The following is a 23,225-nucleotide window of genomic DNA, read 5'->3' as shown; positions in this document are numbered from 1 at the left end:
GGAGAAGGGGACTCCTGAGGTGCTTCTGCTACTGTATGTCTTAGTCGGAGCACTGATTGCAAGAGTGTGCCCACTTTCCAAAAACTCAGCAAGCTGTGTCCTCATGGGTGCTCTGTGGTATGAATGTACACTTCACTGAAGATGCTTTTTAATTAATAAGAATATCTGCAATCCTCTTAATGCTTTAAGGAATTATTTGAATCAAATGTTAGAGTCATTGGCTGTTCTATACAAATAGAAGTTCAAAAAAAAATAAAAAGAATAAATGTGCGTCCACAGATAAATATATTTAGCGCATTCAAAACCATGTTATTAAATTCCAGTGAGATTCTGTTGCCTGCTATGGCTCTGAGCTCGAGACTTGGTCCCCCTCCATTGAAAAGAGGTGTTTAAGAAGCACTTAAGATTTACCACCAAGCCGAGACTGCTTTTTGGTACATAATGAAAATAGGATTGAAAAGGAAATTGCTTTCTCCGAGGGTGATGCAGTAACATTCATTACTATGTGTCATATGAAATCCCTTGGCTAAGTATCAGGGACCTCTGGACGCCATGGGACATACTGGCTTATCTGATCTCAAAGCTGCCTCCCGGCTGACCATCTGACTTTCTGATTGAAGACTGCCCCTCAGTGAAAACTACAAATAGTACCACCCTTGGAAATGATTTCAGAAAGGAAGACTGAGTCACATCCATTGGTTACAGGATCTGTGAAGACGCTTAGGCATCTGTCTCTACCCCTATGAAATCATGCCACCTCCATACATCACAGGCCTCACCCTAGGAGGATGGAGCACCATTCCAAGGGCTTCCCTCTCCTGCCCCACATCTGAGTCACCAGCAAAGCCATCAGCTCTCTTTTCAAAGCTCATCTGAAATCCAGCTATTGCTCACCATCTCCCAAGTCACTGTCATCCCTCGCCCACTGGCCTCTCAGCAGATCTCTCCACTTTCACCTTTGTCCTCCTTCAATCTGTTGTCAACAGAGCAGCCCAAGTGAAGTTAGAAAAAGAATTGAAAAAACAAGACTGACACCCCAATAGAAAAATGAGTAGAAGTCTTGACCAGGTACTTCAAAAAAAGAATATCCACATGACCATTAAACAGGAAAAAAAATGGATACTACGGTCCATTAATTGCCAGACTCAGAGGGTTTTTCTGCTCAAAACCCTCCCATCTCACAGAGCAAAAGCCAAGAGATTCACCATGGTCTGTCTGTCAGGCGCTCCATGACCCAATAGCCCATTACCTCCCAAACATCTCCTCCTATTGGGCTTCCTGGCTCACTCTGCCCCAGACTCAGAGGTCCCATTGCTGGTTCCCAGGCATGCTAAACATGCTCTCACCTCAGGACCCGGAAACCTGAGGTTCCCTGTGTCCAGAACACTCTGCCTCCAACATCCCTTGGCCCACTGCCTCACCTACTCCCTTTATTAATCAATCCGCCTCTTATGCCAAGTTGCACTCCCCTCAACACTGCCAAGCCCTGTTCCCTGCTTTTGTTTTTGCTTAATATTCACCACCATCCAATATTCTCTCTGTTTGTCTACTTCCCTTATTTAGACCTTGTTGCTCCCCTCTCTAACCAGGGGATTTTTCAGTAAGGAAAGCAGACTCAAGTTTAAGAGAAAGTTAGACTTGAATTTGAAGAGACTAGCCCTTCTTTTAGCTTTAGAGTGGGAACTGTGCTGTTGGTAGCGGTACACTGGAGGCCCAAAGCGCCTTTCTCTCTTGTGGGGCTGATAAAGCCGAAAAGATAGTCTAGCTGCTGACAGGAAGTTCCTGTTTACCCTTCGAGTCATGACATTCTGCCCAGTTTCTCCCTTCCAATTCCGGAGGCTCGCTGATTTACTGGGGGTGGAGAAACCTTTGCTCTGTTGCTCCCTCAGGGTGGGAGAGTACAGTTGTTCACTCAGCAAATACTTATCAGTTACGACTTATGTGCCAGACAGTGAGCTACATGCCAAGAATATGTGTCAAGGATCCAACATTGGCTTTGCCTGAGTGATGCTCGGAATCCAAAGAGCAGAGGGAAGCTGATGTCTGAGCACTCTGGTTAGACCTGCAGATGCATAAGACACATTACTTCTTCTGGGTCCTGACAGATACCAGCTTGTCGCCAGTAATTTGTAGGTAGTAAGCTATTCAAATTTGCAATCATTCAGTCTTTATTTATAGCTGAGAGTGATTTAAAGGTTGTGCCTATGATGTCACTTTCACTCTCTGATGTATTTCTTAATGGAGAGAAAAGAAAGTATAAGAAATTAAATATAAGGCAGGGAGGGCCCCAAAAGTGAGTGTGTCATGCCCAAGGTCATGAGATCATCAGGCTGCAGACTGGAAACAGGGTGAGAACCTCTGCTATAAGATATTCTTTCCCTCAATTCCCTTGTTCAGTTTCTCTTGTCCAAATTCACAGGTGGCAGTAAGAAGGCAGCTGTCACTGCTGGGCACTGGTACATGCAGGGACCATGACAGGCACTTGGATTAACTCATTTAACCCTCACACAACAGAGGGGTTCCCTCATAGCTCAGTTGGTAAAGAATCTGGCTGCAGTGCAGGAGACCCCAGTTCAATTCCTGAGTCGGGAAGATCCGCTGGAGAAGGGATAGGCTACTCACTCCAGTATTCTTGAGCTTCCCTTATGGTTCGGTGGGTAAAGAATCCGCCTGTAATGCAGGAAACCTGGGTTTGATCCCTGGGTTGGGAAGATCCCCTGGAGAAGGGAAAGGCTACCCATTCCAGTATTCTGGCCTGGAGAATTCCACGGACTGTATAGTCCATGGGGTTGCAAAGAGTCGGACGTGACTGAGCGACTTTCACTTCAATAGAGGGGTATTAGTTTTTTTTTTTCTATATTACTGAGATATAATTAACCTATGACACTGTGTAAATTTAAGGCGTATATTGACTTGACTTATATTGTGAGAATCATTACCACAATGTTCAGTTAACATCCATCATCTCATTCAAATACCAAAACAGAAAGTTTTTTCCCTTGTGATAAAAACTTTCAGGATCTACTCTCTTAGCATTTGAAAAATATACCACACAGCGGTGTTACCTGTAGCCATCATGAGGTACTTTATATCCTCGGTTGTGTATATTTCAATTATCCTAAAACTGGAATTTTGTACCTTTTGATCACTTGTATCCAATTCCTTCCCCATTTCCCGCCCCATTCCTGGGAAATCACAAATCGGATCCCTTTTTCTATGAGTTTGGGTGTTTGCAGGTTTTTTTTTTTCAGATTCCACATATAAGTGAGCTCTCACAGTATCTGTCCTCCTCTCTCTGACTTAATTCACTTAGCATAATGTCCTCAAGGTCCTTCTACCTGTAACAAGGGTGTCAGGATTTTCTTCTTTTTTAAGCTTGAGTAGTATTCTGAGGTATAGTCATTGAATCCTACTTTTCAGATGCAGAAATTGACACTGGGGTTCATGGTAAATACATTACTCAAGGTTATACAGAAGGCAAGAGACAGATTTGGAATTCAAACCCAGATTCATTTGATAACAAAAACCTGTGAATAAAAATCCTTAGCATGCGTGCATGCTAAGCTGCTTCAGTCATGTCTGGCTCTTTGCAACCCTGTGGACTGTAGCCCACCAGGCTTCTCTGTCCATTGGATTCTCCAGGCAGGAATATTGGGGTGGGTGCCATGCCCTCCTTCAGGAGATCTTCCTGAGCCAGGGATCGAGCCTGCATCTCCTGCATTGGCAGGTGGGTTCCTTACCACTAGCACCATCTGGGAAGCCCCTCCTTTTGGCATACATCTTTGCAAATCCAGTTGGAAGTCTTTGGAACCTGACTTTCATTTGAAGAGAGATTTGATGCATTTGTGAACAAATGTGATTCAACCAAGAACTAATTAAGTGAAATAAGGGATGTACAGTGGGTGAGCCAGGACCTAACTCACATTAAGAGCTAGATTTTAGTCAACACATCATCAGCCTTTTCCATCACATTTGCTCCTCCTCCCTTCCTTCCTGCATTCATTTATACCTTAAAACAACTGCCATCTGTTCTTGTTCATGACCCTTCTGGCTGCCTGGACAATTTTGTTGAATGAGGCTGGGCTCCCCTAAGCATGTGTCATGAACAGTGGGTGAGCTGGCTGGGGGCTGGCTGGTCTAGGATGGCCCTAGCCACGTGTCTAGAGCATGGCTGGGTTTCAGTTTTTGGGTAACAACCATCCAGCTCGCCCGGGTTTGTCCACGTGGTCGCAGCAGTGTGGCAAGAGAACGAATGGAAGCAAGTAAGGCATCTTGGGGTCTGGCCTGCTCCTGTTTCAGTACAAATTATAGTCAGTCCAGATGTGGGGGATGGAGAAATAGAATCCTGTCTCGTAATGGGCAGGGCTGAAAAGTCACATTTCCACGGATGCCTCACGTTTGCTCATACTCTCTGTTCTCCCTATGGACTGAGGGACCTCCTCGGGCAGAAGAATTTCCTGCATCCGAACAGGGCTGAACTCAGGTTCAGGCCATTGTTTAACATCAATGATTCTTTCTGATCCTCTGATTCAGGTTGGTAGTATTTTGTTCCCTGAAAATGGGAGCCCACCCACAATATCTTTTCCTAGAGGAGTTTCCACTCTTACCCTTTTATTTGTTAAGTAGTCTGTTAAATTAATCTGGGTCCAACAGCTATGAGTAAGTACGGCATCCAGAGCTACAGGGTCTGTTCACCGAGGGAGCTGTGCAGAGTCACACTTTACCCGAATCCCATGGCTGTGGGCCTGCCATGAACCTGGCCAAAGGTGACCTTTTGTAGCCGTGTTTTCTGCTGCTGCCCCACAGGCACCTTCCTTCTGTGCCCACCACGACATTTCTGTGCTCCTCAATACATGCTGTTCCTGCTGCCTGGAATACATGCACCCCTCCTCTTGGCCTGGTGAAGCCTCTGAATCCTTTACAACCCAGACTACGTCCCATGCCATCACTCAACAAATATGTACTGATCTGCCAGGTCCGAGACACAGGGGGACTGAAAACAGACTCAGCCCCTTCTCCTCGTGGAATTACCGTCACACTTGTGTGAAACACCATTTCCAAGTCCCTGCCTCTGCTTTTTTCCCACAGGCATGAGTGTGTATGTGTCTGTGCACACACATGTTCACACGTGACTGCATGTGTGCATACACGTGTGTGTACACATATTCACATGTGTGTATACACACGTGCACACATACCTTTTACAGCACAGATGTACACTGGATTCTACTGATTGGTGAATTCTTCTCTTTCATCAAACCAAGTTCTTTACACTCAGGGATCACACCTCATTATTCCATTTTATAATTAAATCACCCAGTCTTTCCTTATAGTAGAAATCCAAAAGAACATTAGCTGAACAGACAAATGACTGACTGTCAGAAGGAAAAGTTGCTCTTGGAAGAGTGTTTAGCTCAATGTCTTAATCTTGCCAATGAAAAGATGAAAACCCAGGCAATTAAACTACTTACTGCCACTACACTGCCTTTATATAGGGAGCAATGCAGCCCCCCAACTTCAGGGTCAAAAGGGGGACAGTTGTATATTTTAAACAAAGTTTTCTGGTTTTAAGAAAATTTACTTTGCATTTTATACAAATTTCAAGTGGGCGAAATACAGTACATCAAAAGTGATTTAAGAAATTTGGCTTTTGAGCCAGACAGATTTGGAAGAAAATTCTGGAACTGTTTGACCTCAGGCAAGTTAATTTTACCTCCTAGTCTCACTTTTCTTCTTTATAAATTGGAGCTGCCCATCAGCTCCTGCCCCAGACATGTTGGGAAGATTTACAAAGCACGAGGCTTAATCCGCAAAAAATGTGTAATATACATAAGCTCTCATTTTATCATTATTAGTTTGCTATTAATTTAAATGATGCCTGGAAAACAGCATTAGCTAAATGTTTAAAGGTTCAAGTCTAACCATAATTATATTCAAGAGATGTCCATAATGGTTGCTATCTTAAATCAGCTACAACCAATCTCTCTTTAGTTTAAAAAAAAAAAAAAACTTTTTCATCAGAAATTCAGATGCAGTATGGCATTTTCCCACAGGATTTACCTACAGGAATTAAAGCATTAGCAAGGTCCTGTGCACGAGGAAATGAATGCATACCACAGCATGATGGCAAGCCCGGGATCGCAAGGAGAGTGATTCACATGCCATTACTGAACTAGTAGAACCTGCTTTTAATGGCCAGAAGATGTTCATTTCCTGAGGCTCGGTTAGTACAAATACTGAACAGTCCTTTTTTCCATGCATAAAAATGGAAATGTAAAGGTTAGAATGCTATGGTTAAGAATGGTTTTAAACAATATTTTATGGCATCTGAAGGCAACCCTTTTATCTTTTACATCTTCACGTTTTATTGTCTGGGCTTTTATGAGCTGTGTGCTTGAACTAGACCCAAATCCTGGGTGCCACACTCAAAATCATATGGTACATCTGTTTCTCTGACCAAGGACGTGGTGGGATTCTGCATATCAAAATCGTCCTCCCGCCACACACTCACATTCAGTGGAAAAAATGGAAAATGTTGCATCCATGCCCTCTCTCAACAGGGGCAGTTCTGTTCACATCCCATGGGGGCAGGGGGCAGGACAGAGCCACAGTCAACAGGGGGACATCAAATTGACTGGAGCCTTCTCTTTGGACATCTATTTCCTGGAGAATCTTCAAAACTGGTTAAGGTCCCCACCTTGTGTGGACCTGGAACCTGGCTGGCACTCTCTGCACAAACAGAAATGCCCCATCATTATTTCAGAAATCAAGCAAGTGCCTTTTAGCCTTTGTCCAAATATGGGGTGGATTTTTTTTTTTTAATAAAAACATGATTTAACTATTTTACATTAGTAGAAAGTCAAGGGAAACTTGTGTGTTGTAACAAGAACCACAGTGATAGGAGTTCTGCTGTTGTTTGTGGAACTAAGTGAACTCTGTCTGGCCGAAGCTATATTCCCTTCTAAAAGGAGTGTGTATTTATAAAAACGTTGTGCCAGAAGTTAAGTGAGAGCCACCGTCTGTGTCTCGCACCTGCCCACTTCAGTGATGTTATCCAGAATTCACCCAAGCTATACTGTGATAGCTGAGTGGAATGCAAGACGCAAGGAGGCAGAGAAGGTGAGTGGAACCCCCTCGAACAGCGTGGTTGGCATGGAGGGCACATCGAAAGATGTGGTTGGAATTATACTGGCAAGGCATGTTAGGGTGAAACTCTGAAGGGGTTTGAATGTCAAGCAAACAAAAATAAAGGTGTCTAGGATTAACACGCTAAACACTAGAGGGCCATTGATGTTTTTGAGAGGATCAGTTGCTGGAGTTCCCTGGGGCTGGGCCGCTCCTGCCGTTCTTAACTCACTGGGGGTTCTCGCCCTCCCCTGTGAACAGCGAGCATGAGCCCTGCCACCAGGTTCAACTACGCCTCCTGAGTTGGCCACCCATGTCGCCGGCGGTATATTTTCAGATTCTCTTCTTCTCAGGTTCACCAGACTCCCTGTTGTTACCCTCTGCTGCTTCTACATTGATGCTGATGCATGGGAGTCTTGTGGTTTGGAACGGTTTATCCTCCATCTCTCCATTTGGGTGTTCGTAGGAATACCCTGGTTTGGAGGAGGCAGTTGCGATGTTTGGTAAATGTTGACCATTGGTTTGTGGTTTTGCTGCTCAGCTGTCCTTTTTGTATGTAGGAATTTGGAAAGATTATAGAAGATGCATCCATGTACCCAGAACCTAGAATTGTGTTTCGTTTTATGGTAGAAATGGGTCAACTTCTGGTCTCCCCTTGAATAGAATGGGGGTAATGAGAAAATGCATGGTGAGACAGTACATTTTACAAAATATATTCAAAGAACAAGGAGCTCAGATCTAGAGGTGACCTTGAGGGTAGCCTTGGAGAAAGAAACAGAGGTGTCATGAGGGCTTTGGACTTTCTCAAAAGGTGCACAGGCTGCCATCTGGCTTCGTGCAGTCAGGCGTGCTTGGGCCATTGCGAATGTCTCTTTGGTGATGAGTGGCAGGGTGGTCTCTTCTTGCCATACTCTCTCCTTGGGACATCCCAGAATCTCCAAGTGAGAGTATAAGTTCAGTTTTGATGACCTCTTCATAGGGAGGAGGTCAAGACGTGAAGACCAATGATATGTGAAAAAATACAACAGAAATGGGAGTTGAGAAGCAGCAGCCTTACTACTTGTGGAATGAATTCCACCGGGTGAAGGTGGTTCCGTGGGTCATACTGACTTGGGACGAAGCCCTCACATGGAAATGTAGGGAGGAAATGTTCCCTCCTAAGGGAACACACGCATAACGTATGTGTGCGTGCATGCTAAGTCACGTCAGTCGTGTCTGACTCTTTGTGACCTCATGGACTGTAGCCCACCAGCGATGTTCATGGGATTCTCCAGACCAGAATACTGGAGTGGGTTGCCATGCCCTCCTCCTTGGGATCTTCCCAACCCAGGGAATGAACCCATGCCTCTTAAGTCTGCTGTATTGGCAGGGGGATTCTTCACCACTAGCACCATGTGGGCAGCCCCCTAACATATGAGATAAATGCTCAGCACCTGTTCCTCCCCTGGAATTCCAGGCCCTGGAATGGGCGCCTCAACTCCTCCTTGGCTATCTGTAATGAAAACCTCTCCAGGACATGAAACAAGTTTCTCTCTTTCCCTCAGTCACGGAGCAAATCCAGGGAAATTTCAAAACCTCAAAGCATGAGAGAAACCCTGTGTGAGACACCCTCCCCATCATACCCCTGACCTGAGACAGAAAGACAACGGCATGGAAGTAAAATAACACACAGGAAGCAGAGCTCTAGCCTCACGGCAGGCCACACACACAGCTCAGAGAGGGACGCACGGTTCCTGGACAGGTGGCCTGACACCAGGGGATGAGACACATTTGAGGCAGAGCAGCAGAGGGACAGAGGACTTTTTCAGCCAGGATCCTTATCTCAGACTACCTCCAAAGCCGGTCCTGACAAAATCAGGACGTGTACAAAGTACCATTGGGTTGTTCCTCATTTTACCCTGTTTAAGCCCCACCCCCTCTCCACATTGATGTCCCTCTCCTGTTGACCTCAGGAATCCAGTGACCTTGAGCCTTAAGGGAGTAAAAGAACATTAACTGTAAAACCAGGGATGTTGGACACGTTCCTTGACTTCTCTGAGACTTAGGTCCCTCATCTAAATAGACATAATAATTTATCTTTGCTATGAACCCAACAAGATACATCCATACACACTCCCAGTTTTTGCCTGTGGCATCCGTACAGTTAGCATCTCCTTTCACGCTCAGCAGCATCCCAATCGGAGAATAAATTCTATGGTTACTCTATAAGGCTCCTGACACAAAGCCTGATAAGAAGAGGCAGTCAGCCATCTTCAGTCCTTGCCTATCCAACATGCTTTCAGAACCCTCCGTCCCATTAAAGTGTAAATGTTTGCCAGTGTTTAAATATTATCCCTGCTGGAAATCTTAAACTAAAAAGAAGTATCTCCTGTGGCAAAATCTCAGTGGCCAGTTTGTGAGCTGGGAAGATACTGGGGGAGGGGGAGGGGGGCCCTCGCACCTCCTGTGCATAAGACTGACCCCCAGTGGCCATCCAGAGCTTTGTGACTATTCTTAAGGCTTAACCGTCACCCACAAACTCACCACCAAAAAGTTATAGCAGAGATGGCTCAACACCATCAGAGGGTCGGGGTCTGAGCCTAACAGCGAGTCTCCCGGACAAACACTCCATCCTCCAGGTGGTTCAGAGGCTTCACTCCGAAAAAGCGCTGATGCACCCGACCCCCTGGTGCATACACCTGAAATCCTCCAGGATGTCAGTGTCAACCCTGGGGATGAGGGATTAGTAGAGGTGAGAAAACCGTGCCTTACGAAGCCAGCGGAACACATTTTAAAATACTAAATTAACAGTAACTCCACAGCTATTTTAGTACAATCATTAAACATGGGAACATCTACTATTGTCAGGGCCCTGGAGGCATGGCGATCCCTAGTGGGTCAGCAAGATGGCCAGGATCGTAAGGTCGAGGCAGGCAGGAGAGGCTTGCAGTTTATGTGGAGACCAGAAAATTCCCCAACCAGTGCGGAATGCTGCAGCCAAGTTTAAAAATCCCCCACCCAGGCGCTACTTTTCCCCTTAAAAAAATGAATGTTTTATTGTTTATATAATATATGTTTATTATCATATAATTGGAGGGCATATGTAAATTAAAAGCCGTGAAATGCTAACCCTAATGCCACCAACTAAATGTAACCACTTTTTTGGCAATTTTCTATCAACACTTTCTCTATCCTTAGTTATCTTTATTCCTTCCTTTTGACCCATGGAAGGTAAAATTTTAAACATTTATTTCTTCTGATTACGAAAGTAATACATTTATTGTAGAAAAGGTGAAACACATTCCAAACCCAAAGAATAGAATACAGGCCATTCACAAGTTGCCAGGCAGATAATACTAGTGATGTTCTGAAATGAACAGTTGTTTAAAACTACAAAATACACATTAAAACAATAAAATGTAATAGCTGAATAATTTTAAACATACCTCTAACGATGAATAGAATGGGAAAGACTAGACCTCTGACAGTGAATAGAATGGGAAAGACCAGCTGCTGCTGCTAAATCGCTTCAGTTGTGTCCGTTGCTGTGTGACCCCATAGACGGCAGCCCACCAGGTTCCTCTGTCCCTGGGATTCTCCAGGCAAGAACGTTGGAGTGGGTTGCCATTTCCTTCTCCAATGCATGAAAGTGAAAAGTGAAAGTGAAGTCGCTCAGTCCTGTCTGACTCTTATCGACCCCATGGACTTCAGCCTACCAGGCTCCTCCATCCATGGGATTTTCCAGGCAAGAGTACTGGAGTGTGGTGCCATATCCTTCTCCCAGCAAAGTTAGAGATACCAAGGGAACATTTTATGCAAAGATGGGCACAATAAAGGAGAGAAATGGTAGGGACTTAACAGAAGCAGAAGAGATTAAGAAGAGGTGGCAAGAATACACAGAAGAACTGTACAAAAAAGATCTTCATGATCCAGATAACCACGATGGTGTGATCACTCACCTAGAGCCAGACATCCTGGAATGTGAAGTCAAGTGGGCCTTAGACGGCATCACTACAAACAAAGCTAGTGGAGGCAATGGAATACCAGCTGAGCTATTTCAAATCCCCAAAGATGATGCTGTTAAAGTGCTGCACTCAATGTGCCAGCAAATTTGGAAAACTCAGCAGTGGCTATAGGACTGGAAAAGGTCAGTTTTCATTCCAATCCCAAAGAAAGGCAATGAAAAGAATGTTCAAACTGCCGCACAATTGCACTCATCTCACATGCTAGCAAAGTAACGCTCAAAATTCTCCAAGTCAGGCTTCAACATTACATGAACCGTGAACTTCCAGATGTTCAGGTTGGATTTAGAAAAGGCAGAGGAATCAGAAATCAAATTGCCAACATCTGTTGGATCATTGAAAGAGCTACAGAGTTCCAGAAAAACATCTACTTCTGCTTTATTGACTATGCCAAAGCCTTTGACTGTGTGGTTCGCAACAAACTGTGGAAAATTCCTAAAGAGATGAGAATACCAGACCACCTGACCTGCCTCTTGAGAAACCTGTATGCAGGTCAGGAAGCAACAGTTAGAACTGGACATGGAACAACAGACTAGTTCCAAATCAGGAAAGGAGTACCTTAAGGCTGTATATTGTCACTCTGCTTATTTAACTTCTATGCAGAGTACATCATGCAAAATGCCAGGCTGGATGAAGCACAAGCTGGACTCAAGATTGCCAGGAGAAATATCAATAACCTCAGATATGCAGAAGACACCACCCTTATGGCAGAAAGTGAAGAGGAATTAAAAAGCCTCTTGATGAAAGTGAAAGAGGAAAGTGAAAAAGCTGGCTTAAAACTCAACATTCAGAAAACTAAGATCATCGCATCCGGTCCCATCATTTCATGGTAAGTAGATGGGGAAACAGTAGAAACAGTGAGAGACTATATTTTGGGGGCTCCAAAATCACTGCAGATGGTGAGTGCAGTCTTGAAATCAAAAGATGCTTGCTCCTTAGAAGAAAAGTTATGACCAACTTAGCATATTAAAAAACCAGAGACATTACTTTGCCAACAAAGGTCCATCTAGTCAAAGCTATGGTTTTTCCAGTAGTCATGTATGGATGTGAGAGTTGGACCATAAAGAAAGCTGAACACGGAAGAACTGATGCTTTTGAACTGTGGTGTTGGAGAAGACTCTTGAGAGTCCCTTGGACTGCAAGGAAATGAAACCAGTCAATCCCAAAGGAAATCAGTCCTGAATATTCATTGGAAGTACTGATGCTGAAGCTGAAACTCCAATACTTTGGCCACCTGATGCGAAAACTGATTTATTTTAAAAGACCCTGATGCTGGGAAAGATTGAAGGCAGGAGCAGAAAGAGACGACATAGGATGAGATGGTTGGGTGGCGTCACTGACTCGGTGGACATGAGTTTGAGCAAGCTCCAGGAGATGGTGATGAACAGGAAGCCTAGTGTGCTGCAGTCCATGGGGTCACAAAGAGTCAGACACCACTGAGTGACTGAACTGAACAGTGAATAAATGATTTAGTAATTGCAGAAAAATTATAAATACCATTTTGCTGCTAGGATGGTGGTAGGAACCCAAGAAAATAATATCTCTAATCTCTTGGTTTTCATTTATCCACTTAATAGATTATGTAAAGCTTCTCTTAATGAAATTTCTTCTTAGACATGATTTCTAATGTCTATATAGCATACCATAAATAGATATAAAATTATTCCATCCTCTTGAAGTTTAGTTTGTATCTTTGTCTTTTATTTGTTTGTTATTTGCAATTTGTTCACTTAATATTTCTTTGTCAAATGCCCACTGTGTGCCAGAAACTGTCTAGGTTCTGATGATACTAAAAACAAAATGTGTCTATTCACTTCAAGCAGATTTCTCTATACACATCTTAAATTATTTCCTTAAATCCATTTTTAGAAGTAGAAACATTGGACTAAAAGGCCAAACAGATTTAATATATATTCCCACAAGTGCTGTATAAAAGTGCCTTTCCTCTCACAAATAATGACTTTTAATAACTTTTGAGCTCAGGAGAAAGACAGTAATTTGTAGGAAGCAAGCAGGTGACGTTCTGGAAGGCATGCAACACTTAAAATCTATTAGGAATAAATAAAGAAACTCCTTATTAATCATAACATAATAAAGAAGACATGGCTAAGCACCCAACTCCAGAGCCAGAGTGTTGTAATCCTGGTTCTGCTACCCGCTAGGGAGTGGCTTTGGAAAAGGTTTTTATCCTTTCTGTGCCTCAGTTTCCTCTTCTGTAAAATGGGGATAAAAATACTACCTACCTCAGAGGACTGTTGTGGTGACTAGGTGAGTTAAGAACACATAAAGCTCTGAGCACAGTGCTTGGGGTTTCTTAAGTGCTTGTGTGAGTTGGGCTTCCACCATGGCCCAGCGGTTTAAAAAAAAAAAATCTGCCTGCAATTCAGGAGCCTCAGGAGACACGGGTTTGATCCTAGGCTTGGGAAGATCCCCTGGAGGAGGAAATGGCAACCCACTCCAGTATTCTTGCCTGGGAAATCCCATGGACAAAGGAGCTGGTGGGGCTACAGTCCATGGAGTCGCAAAGAATCAGACACAACTGAAGTGACTGAGCACGCATGTGATTTTTAAAAACTAAAGTCTGATCTAAATCACCTTCCATACAGCATGACTATTAGGTAAGGCAAAGTAAATCTAGTTCTCCAGTTTCTAAAGAACTTGTTGATCCAAAAGAATGATAAAATAATACCAAAAATTGATTTGAACCCTAACAGAGCTTGAGTTCCCTCCCTTCCATCACTTTCTATGTAGCCCAGTTCTTCACTCAGGTCTCAAGGCAATACCACAGAACATTTTCTTTTTTTTTTTTTTCACAGAACATTTTCTACTCCCCAGTCTGAATACAACAATCTCTCCACTGGCGCCAAGAAACACAGAGCTCCGTGGGCGAAATACCCTGCCTGGGGCTCTTATTCTGAAGAAAAGCTCGAAGATCAATTGTCTAAAGCTCTCAGTGCCATTGGCTTGTAAGAAAGTGCCAAAATCTGGAGAGACATGGCATTTTGAGTTATGGGACCAACTACCCAAAGAAGGCAGATTTCAACGGGAGCTATAGCTGTGAATTCTGACATCTGTTCGCTAGTGATTAATGACATCAGGGAAAACAAGCCAGCAGGCACTGATGTTAAGAGAGAAAGCTATTTTAAACACCCCCATTCTAATTAAATATTTCTTCTTATAACACTCGGAACCTAAAAATAGGTTTGATCTGTCCATTGGGGGCCACTTTGAGTTGACAGGAGAAGTTTAATTAGATTGCCTCAAACAGGAATGTTATTCTCCAAGGTTTTTGATACTGCCGGTAACCCTGGGGCTGAGGTCTGGGGGGTGTGTGTGTGTGTGTGTGTGTGTGTGTGCGCGCGTGCATGCGCGCGTAGCGGGTGCCTACTAAAGTAGAAGGTAGTATTTTCTGACACCAGAGGAGGCTAGAAGAAAGGCATGTGTGTGCTTGGTGTATTAGGTCTTTAACAATCTAGCAGTAAGGGATAATAAATATATTTAACCCTTTAATATGGAAAACGTTTCATATGCTTAGGCTCCAGTTCAACACAGAGGCAACAGCGGTGTGCATAGCAAAATACCTGACGAATGAAGACAAAGTGTACACGTCTCCTCTTGACTGATTTCATATCAATTTAGTCAGCTGGCTAGTAGGTCACTGGTTACACCACTGGACACTTGGCAACGTAGGCTGTTAAGTTTGAACAGTTCCGCTGATGAACACAGAGAAGGCCTCCAGTGTTTTGCTGCTTAGAACTCTCTTTCCTCCTCCGTCTGTATCTCTTCATGTTCACTCAGTTATCCAATATTCAGTCAGCTTTTACCAAGCATCTGATAGGTGCTCACAAAGGGTGACTAAGCCAGACAGCGTCCCTGCCCTAATGGTAATGCAAGTGCAGGAAACCCTCCAAACACTGTGTGACTCTTAATTCCTGGAAGTAGAACTGCTGAGTTTGGAACTTCGGGTAAATGTAGCCACGAGGCCACCAAGAGCCCACCATGCACTCACTCTCGTTCTTTTTCACAGTTGCCAGTTTGACAGGCAGAACATTGCATCTCAGGGTTGTTTTGTGGGTTTTGTAAATTACTAATAAGAGTAAGCATTTTTTTCAAATATTTGTTGGCTAGTTGAACTTACTTTGTGAGTCATCTGCTTATGGTCTTTATTCATTTTTCTACCAACAGCCTTATGTATACAGCTCTACATAGTTACTCCACAGTTTTCGGTTGTGGTTTTTCTCTCCTCAATGATTATATACTTGTATAAATTAAAGAAATTAAACATGCTTAATATCACTGACCATCAAAGAAATACAAATCAAAACCACAGTGAGCTATCGCCTTACACCTGTTAGAATGGCTTTTCAGAAGGACAAGATAACAAATGCTAGCAAGGATATGGTGGTAAAAAAAAAAAAAAAAAAAAAGGCAACCCACCTACCGGTGCAGGGAACATCAGAGACGTGGGTTCAATCCCTGGGAAGATCCGCTGGAGGAGGAAATGGCAACTCCCTCCAGTATTCTTGCCTGGAGAATCCCATGGACAGAGGACCCTGGCAGGCTACAGCCTATAGGGTTGCAGAGTTGGACACAACTGACCTAGCATGCACGCACGCATTTGGAGAAAAGGGAACCCCTGTGCACTGCTGGTGAGAATGCAAACTGCAGCCACTATGGAAAACAGCATAGAAGTTCCTTGAGAAATTAAAATAGAATTACTATATGATTCAGCAATCCCACTGCTGGGTATATATCCCAAAGAAACAAAGCATTATGTTAAAGAGATAGCTGTATACTCCCATGTTCATTGCAGCATCATTCAAAATCACCAAGATATGAAAACAACCAGAGTGTCCATCAACAGGTGATGGACCAAGAAAAAGTTTTATATGTATATATCTTATGCATAAATATATTTAAGATAAATAATCTTATATGTAAATACATATAACATTTTTTATATTTATGTATATAAAATGTATATATAACATTTTTATATAAGATATATTTTTATCTTATATATATTTAGATCAGATCAGATCAGTCGTTCAGTCGTGTCCAACTCTTTGCGACCCCATGAATCGCAGCACGCCAGGCCTCCCTGTCCAACATCAACTCCTGGAGTTCACTGAGACTCACGTCCATTGAGTCAGTGATGCCATCCAGCCATCTCATCCTCTGTCGTCCCCTTCTCCTTCTGCCCCCAATCCCTCCCAGCATCAGAGTCTTTTCCAATGAGTCAACTCTTCGCATGAGGTGGCCAAAGTACTGGAGTTTCAGCTTTAGCATCATTCCTTCCAAAGAAATCCCAGGGCTGATCTCCTTCAGAATGGACTGGTTGGATCTCCTTGCAGTCCAAGGGACTCTCAAGAGTCTTCTCCAACACCACAGTTCAAAAGCATCAATTCTTTGGCACATATACACACACATATATATATCTGTGTGTGTCTGTGTGTGTGTATATGGAATATTCAGCACTGAAAAATAAATCTTGTCATTTGCAACAATATGGATGAAAATGGAGGGTATTATACTAGGTGATGTAAACCAGACAGAGAAAGACAAAATCTGCATATCATTTATATGAAATCTAAAAAAAGAGTATAAAAGTCATCATCAGGGTCTAGGAGCTGGGGAAATAAGGAGAAGTTGGTAAAAAGTTACAAGATGTCCATCAGCAGATGAATGGATAAGAAAGCTGTGGTACATATACACAATGGAGTATTACTCAGCCATTAAAAAGAATACATTTGAATCAGTTCTAATGAAGTGGATGAAACTGGAGCCTATTATACAGAGTGAAGTAAGCCAGAAGGAAAAACACCAATACAGTATGCTAACGCATATATATGGAATTTAGAAAGATGGTAACAATAACCCTGTATACGAGACAGCAAAAAAGACACCGATGTATAGAACAGTCTTTTGGACTCTGTGGGAGAGGGAGAGGGTGGGATGATTTGGGAGAATGGCACTGAAATATGTATATCATATATGAAATGAGTCGCCAGTCCAGGTTCGATGCACAATACTGGATGCTTGGGGCTGGTGCACTGGGATGACCCAGAGGGCTGGTACAGGGAGGGAGGAGGGAGGAGGGTTCAGGATGGGGAACACATGTATACCTGTGGTGGATTCATTTCAATATATGGCAAAACCAATACAATATTGTAAAGTTAAAAAATAAAATTAAATTAAAAAAAATTCAGGTATAAAAGGAGTAAGTTCCGAGGATCAATGTCTAATGGTGACTCTGGTTGATAACACTGCATTGTATAATTGAAATATGGTAATAAAGTGGAATTTAAATGTCCTCTCCCGAAGATAGATAAAAAACAATTTAATTAATTAATGCTTTGTCAGCAAATACCTCTGTAAGGTTGTGGTTTCTCAAGATTTTAAGAGATTTGGCGGGGATAGTCTGGTGCTGAAGATTTTTACCTCTTATGTAATTGTCTTTTTTTTTTTTTTTTAATTGTACTTTATTTTGGGCTGTGCTGGGTCTTCACTGCATGGACTTTTCTCTAGTTGCAGCAAGCAGGAGCCACTCTCAAGTTGGGGTGAGCAGGCTTCTCATTGTGGTGGCTTCTCTTGCTGCTGAGCACAGGCTCCAGGACACGCAAGCTCCAGTCGTCGCGGGTCCCAGGCTCTAGAGCACAGGCTCAATAGTGTGGCGCGTGGGCCTAGTTGCTCCACAGTATGTGGGATCTTTACAGACCAGGGATCGAACCTGTGTCTCCTGCTTTGGCAGGCAGATTCTTTACCACTGAGCCACCAAGGAAGTTCTGTAATTGTCTTTATGTTTCTGCCTTCAGTAACATGTTTAGAGACATTTTTATCCCCCGTGCTTTGTTCATTCGTGTTTTCTCCTTGTTTAAATCTTTAGCTCATCCAGAATTTTGATATGAGGTGAGAAGTAGAATCTGGTTATATTTTGCCCAAAATTCAGCCAATTGTCTGAGTTTTCTTTAAGGTTTCCAAATGTTTCTACTGGTGTCCGGAGACACAGCCCAAACGGGGCCTCATTCAGCAGCCCAAAGCATCAAATGACCGCCAGTGGAATGACCACAGGCAATAAACAGGTTCCATCAAAAATTATGGAGGAGAGAGCCAAGTATTTTCCTTCTTAGAGTATTATCCAGAAAAGTATTTTGTCTCAAAGCTATAGCAGGGGGACAAATGCTATTAAAAAAATATCAGAGAAATATTTATTCTGAGCCAGTGGCAAGGTGTCAACTAAGAGAGATACAAAGATACAAATGCCAAGTGGGACTGAAAGGTTGATTTTCCTTTTCAAAGATCAAGAGTAACTTTCCTCATAAAAGCATGTAAATATTAATTTATTCAGATGGTAACTCTCGGTGCCAGGACAAAATGTCCATGGCTTTTCCACGGGTTAGAATTCTGAAAGCCTGGCTGACTTGCCAGCTCACCAGATTGTTCACACAGCACAATGGCTCCTTGGCTGACTTGAAAGAATCTCTAGGCCTAGAAAATACAGATCATGGGTGGTCGATTGTTGTTCTGACTTCGAGGATGGACGTGATGTCCAGAGAGTTGTGTTGATAGGTCTTCAGATGCCTGTCTCATAATCATTCTTCCTTTTTATCCTGGTTCCTTTATTCCTTGTTTTCAGAAACATCATGGCTGCGTGTTTGAGACAAGTCCAGTGAACTCCAGATACAGCCCCCTCTGTCTCCTTTTATTCCCCCAGAATTTAGTGAGCATCTTTTATGTGCCAAGAACTGTGGTATACTTGGGGTACTGTGATGGAAAAGACAGGTAGAAGCCTGGCCTCATAGAGCTTATGTTTTAAAACAGGGGTTGGTGAATGAAAGCACACTGTCCCACTGAATAAGGTCCAGGAGCTAAAAAAAATGTTTTGAGCTTTTTGTTTTGTTTTGTTTAATTTTTGAAGATTTTTTTAAGTCAAAAAGAGAGTGTTTTGTGACACATGAAAATTACATGAATTTCAGTGTCTACAAGTAAAGTGTTGGAACACAGCCACACACATTCACTTATACATCGCACTCTTTCACACTAAAACAGCAGAGTGGAATCATTGCGACAGACATAGGGCCACAGAGCCTGAACTATTTTCTATCTGGCCCTTTACTGAAAAGGTTTGTTGTTCCAGAAGACAGACTAAACAGGAAAATAAGATGATTATAGACTAAGCAAGACACCCTGGAGCACATCGCTGGGGTGAGATGCAGGGAGGCACTGAGGGCCAGGGTCAGGGACGGCATCACTGGGGAAATGTGATTTGAACTGACACCCCAAGGAGGACAAAAATAGAGCTTGTGCAGGGCCATGAGGGAAACAAATTCCAGGCACATAGAAAGAGCAAATACAAAGACCCTGGGGCATGCAGGTTCAGAAAACCCACCTGTGCTGGGGCAGCTGGGAATGGGGGGAGAGGAGGCTGATGAGACAAGACCTGAGCAGCATCTGATCACTGGGCCCACACGGGAGCAGGGTGGAAGCAGAGGGCAGCTGGCTCTTCCAGGAGTCCAGGAGAGGTGCAAAGTGGCTGAGACCAAAGTGGCAGGTGCAAACGCAGAGCCTGCCTAGAGTCAATATATATTTTGGAGATGGAGCCCACGAAACTCAGTGCTGGATTGCACGTGGGGAAAGGGAAAAGTTAAGGGCGGGGACTGGATAGCCGGCTTAAACCGCACAGGTGATGGCATCCTTGCTGAGATGGAGAGGACCGGAAGTTACAGCTTGTGCAGGAGTTGGCAGGAGGGTGGAGAACTTGCCTTTAAGAAGCCCAAGGAAAAATGGCAAATAGAGAATGGGCGCTGCTGCTGCTAAGTCGCTTCAGTCGTGTCTGACTCTGTGCGACCCCAGAGATGGCAGCCCGCCAGGCTCCGCCATCCCTGGGATTCTCCAGGCAAGAACACCGGAGTGGGTTGCCATTTCCTTCTCCAATGCATGAAAGTGAAAGGTGAAAGTGAAGTCGCATCTGACAAACATGTTTCAGTACCTTTTCTCTCTCATTATCTCCTCAAATCACACACACATCCATGCCTACTGTCCCCAGGCACCAAGCGGCCTTCCTAGAGGGAGGATGAGCTTTCACTACCAGAGGTCACCACACCTCATTATACGGGGCTCAGGAAAAGTGTTTCTTGCTCAACCCACCTCCTGCTTCCAGCAAGAAAGCTCAGCTAGGAAACACCAGGGCAGTTAGGTAGACAGGAGAGCTCGACAGATTTGTGCAAGCCTTTGGACATGTTCGGGTCACTGAAAGACTATTCGCAAGATCACTGTCTGGAAACATTGGCACCAGACCCCCCATCTCCTGGGCAAGCCCCACTGTAAGTGTGCAAGCACAGTTACGCTATTTGTACCCCAGAGATTCCCTCTGCATTCTCTCAGACTGTGAGACCTCCCAAAATCAGGGTTTGGCTTTTTGTCTTTGTTTTAGTTTATTGAAGTGTAATTGATTTACAGTGCTGTGCTCATTTCTGCTGTACAGTAAAGTGATGCAGTTATGCATTCTTTTGCATATTCTTTTCCACTATGGTTTATCACAGGATACTGAACAGAGTATACTGTGTATACTGTGCTATACACTAGGACCTTACTGTTTATCCATTCTGTATATAACAGTCTGCATGAGCTAACCCCAGATTCCCAATCTGTCTGTCCCTCAGCCCACCCCTGGGCAACCAGAAATCTGTTCTCTATGTCTGTGACTCTGTTTCTGTTTCATAGGTAAGTGCATGTGTACCATATTTTAGATTCTACATATAAATGATCACAATCAGTTTCATAGAGGTGTTTGCTAGCTCCCAAGGTCCAGTGGAAACCCAAAGACATTGAATCCCCACTCTCCCACTCCATGGCACTAAGTGAAGACATGCCAAGTCACTCTCAGGTGACTGTCGACAAAATGACAAAGTTCAAGGTTTTGTGCACGGCCATGGATACACCATCAGCCTCAATTCTAGAAGCTGCGTTCCTATACTGCCTTTCCCACCACCTGGCTGTTTGGGCACTGATTGTTCCCTCTCTGATTCTCAGACTCCTCATCTGTGACTGGAAGGAGCTAATTCCCTATTTCAGAGGCATTTGCTGAGCACGGACAGGTGCTGTGCTGGGCCCCAGGGATATAGATCTTGGTAGACAGGTGCCTGCCCTCGAAGAGACTGGAGTGTACATTGGATCGGATGCGAGGCTCTCGGCTACAGTCAGCACTTCACCTGCTCGACTCTGTGATCAGTGCTGAGCCCATTATGTGAATGACCTCATCTCCCTCAGTGACCCAACGAAGGAGGCATTCCTACCCCATTTTACCCATGGAGAAACCAAAGTTTAGAGAGAGTAAGTGACTCATCCTACAGGGTCACATACACAGCAACTAAGTAAAGCCAGAACTCAGTGGCAGGCAGGCTGAATCCCAGTGCCCCCACTCTGCAACACTTGAGGGGCCTCTCAGTTGGGTACGGCATCCCGGAGGGGGCTCATCCTGATTGCCACGCTGAGTCTCAGCAAGCTGGTGAGGGAAGGGCCCTGGCTGCTTTGTCAGCTCTGACAGTTCCGTGCTCTGCTGTTTTCCTAGCCTCTCTGGACTTCAGATTCCCCAGAAGCAGCTCAGACGGCCCAGTTATAGGAAGAGCCTCAGAATCCATCAAGGCAGTTTACTTTGTTCTTACGGAAGGGGGAAACTGAGGCAGGAACCATGCAGACTTGGTCAAATTCTCCCCAAGAAGGAGCAGGAAGGCCATGCCAGGATCTCAGTGGGAGTCCAACCTCATGGGCACATTCTTCTCCACTCACATCTCAGACTTCATATTATCTTTTAATGCAGGAGGACGCCAGGGCTCAGATGAAGGAATCAGCTTAACCAAAGTTTCCCAACCAGAAAGTAGCAAAATGAAGACTGGAAAGCATTTATTGTTGGCGGCAACATGGAAAGCAGGTGAGAGCATAACCTTTGGAATAAGGTGGAGTGGGGTGTGGACCTTCCTAGCTCTGCATCCTTGGGCCATTGACCTGATACCTGCCAGTGGGAACGATTACAAGGTACCCTCGTCAGGCCAAGCGACACAAAGTGTTGAGCACACTGCCTGAGAAGCAGCAAGCCTTGCAAGTATCTGCTGAGAACCTACTATTCCAAGTGCTTCTGTTGTTCTTAACAGCTTGCTGGGGAGGTCTTACTATCTCACTTTTCAGATGAGCATTTTGTAGTAAGTCACATGCTCTAATTGTTCAGCTGTTACCTGGGGAAGGCAGGATTCAAACCAGTGCGATGAGGCCGCAGACACCCAACACTCTCCTCTGCCAAACTACTCTGTCTTCACCTGCTTTGAGTGTGGTAGTAAAACAAGACTCAGTCAGGAAAGCACAGGAGGCGTTTTTTCATCATAGAACAAGGCTGTCCTTTGGAACAAGTCCATGGGGATGAGGAGGGAAAGGAGCCATGGTGGGTGGGTCATTCTGTGCAGGGAGAGCAGAAGCAGCCTCCCAGGCCTGCCAGAGGACTGGATGTAACCAAGCAGGACCCTATGGGGCCTTCCCTGGACAGACCCCTCCCCCATATCCTCTGCTGCAGCTCCTCTCTGAAGTACTTAGATAAAAATAGTACCTGATGCAAATTTCCTGAGTTTTTCAGATGCTGAAACCTAAAGTGGGGAAGTTGGGATGAACATCCCTCTTAGGGGTGAGGAATCTGTCAGGAATAATATTTTAGTCCCATAACTGTACATATAACTGATTCCATACAGTAATCATATGCAGTAGGTACCAGCATTATTCCTATTATATAAGGAGGAGGAGCTAAGTCACAGAGAGTTTCAGTGACATATCCAAGGTCACACAGGTGAATTATCACAGACCTGGTATCTGAACCCAGGCAGACCAGACCGGAATCCAAAACTCCAATCAATGTGGTATCTATAAGGTGGTCCAAAGAGATGAAGTGACTTACCTACAAGATATGGAGCCAAGGCTTAGAATTCAGCCTGTGGTCTTAACAACAAACCACGATGGGTTTAGAGCTTTGAGTCAGCTGGTCTGGTCTGCACCCTGCACTGAATGGCCGTCGCCCTTGCTGATCTCCCCACCCCTCCACGGCGCACCTTCCCGTTC

The 23,225-nt window shown here is 44.2% G+C and overlaps 1 long non-coding RNA gene across 16 annotated transcripts in view; it reads left to right on the top strand.

Annotated features, from left to right (window-relative positions):
• LOC147348371 (uncharacterized) overlaps positions 1-23,225 on the top strand; it is a 200,031-nt gene that overhangs the window by 102,294 nt on the left and 74,512 nt on the right. For 8 of the 16 annotated variants that reach the window (XR_015151520.1, XR_015151512.1, XR_015151513.1 and 5 more), the window contains one exon: positions 21,946-22,056. This is a non-coding gene — a long non-coding RNA (uncharacterized LOC147348371). Of the gene's footprint in view, positions 1-6,053; positions 6,224-13,942; positions 14,325-21,945; positions 22,057-23,225 lie in introns of those variants that run through there. The other 8 variants (XR_015151511.1, XR_015151518.1, XR_015151519.1 and 5 more) reach the window with 2 other exon arrangements.

The sequence above is a fragment of the Bos grunniens genome, chromosome 22 (genome assembly GCF_055505025.1).
Source record: "Bos grunniens cultivar Pamir isolate PY7600 chromosome 22, Bosgru_T2T1.0, whole genome shotgun sequence".
Lineage (NCBI taxonomy): Eukaryota > Metazoa > Chordata > Mammalia > Artiodactyla > Bovidae > Bos > Bos grunniens.
This window is presented reverse-complemented; position numbering and strand designations above follow the sequence as displayed.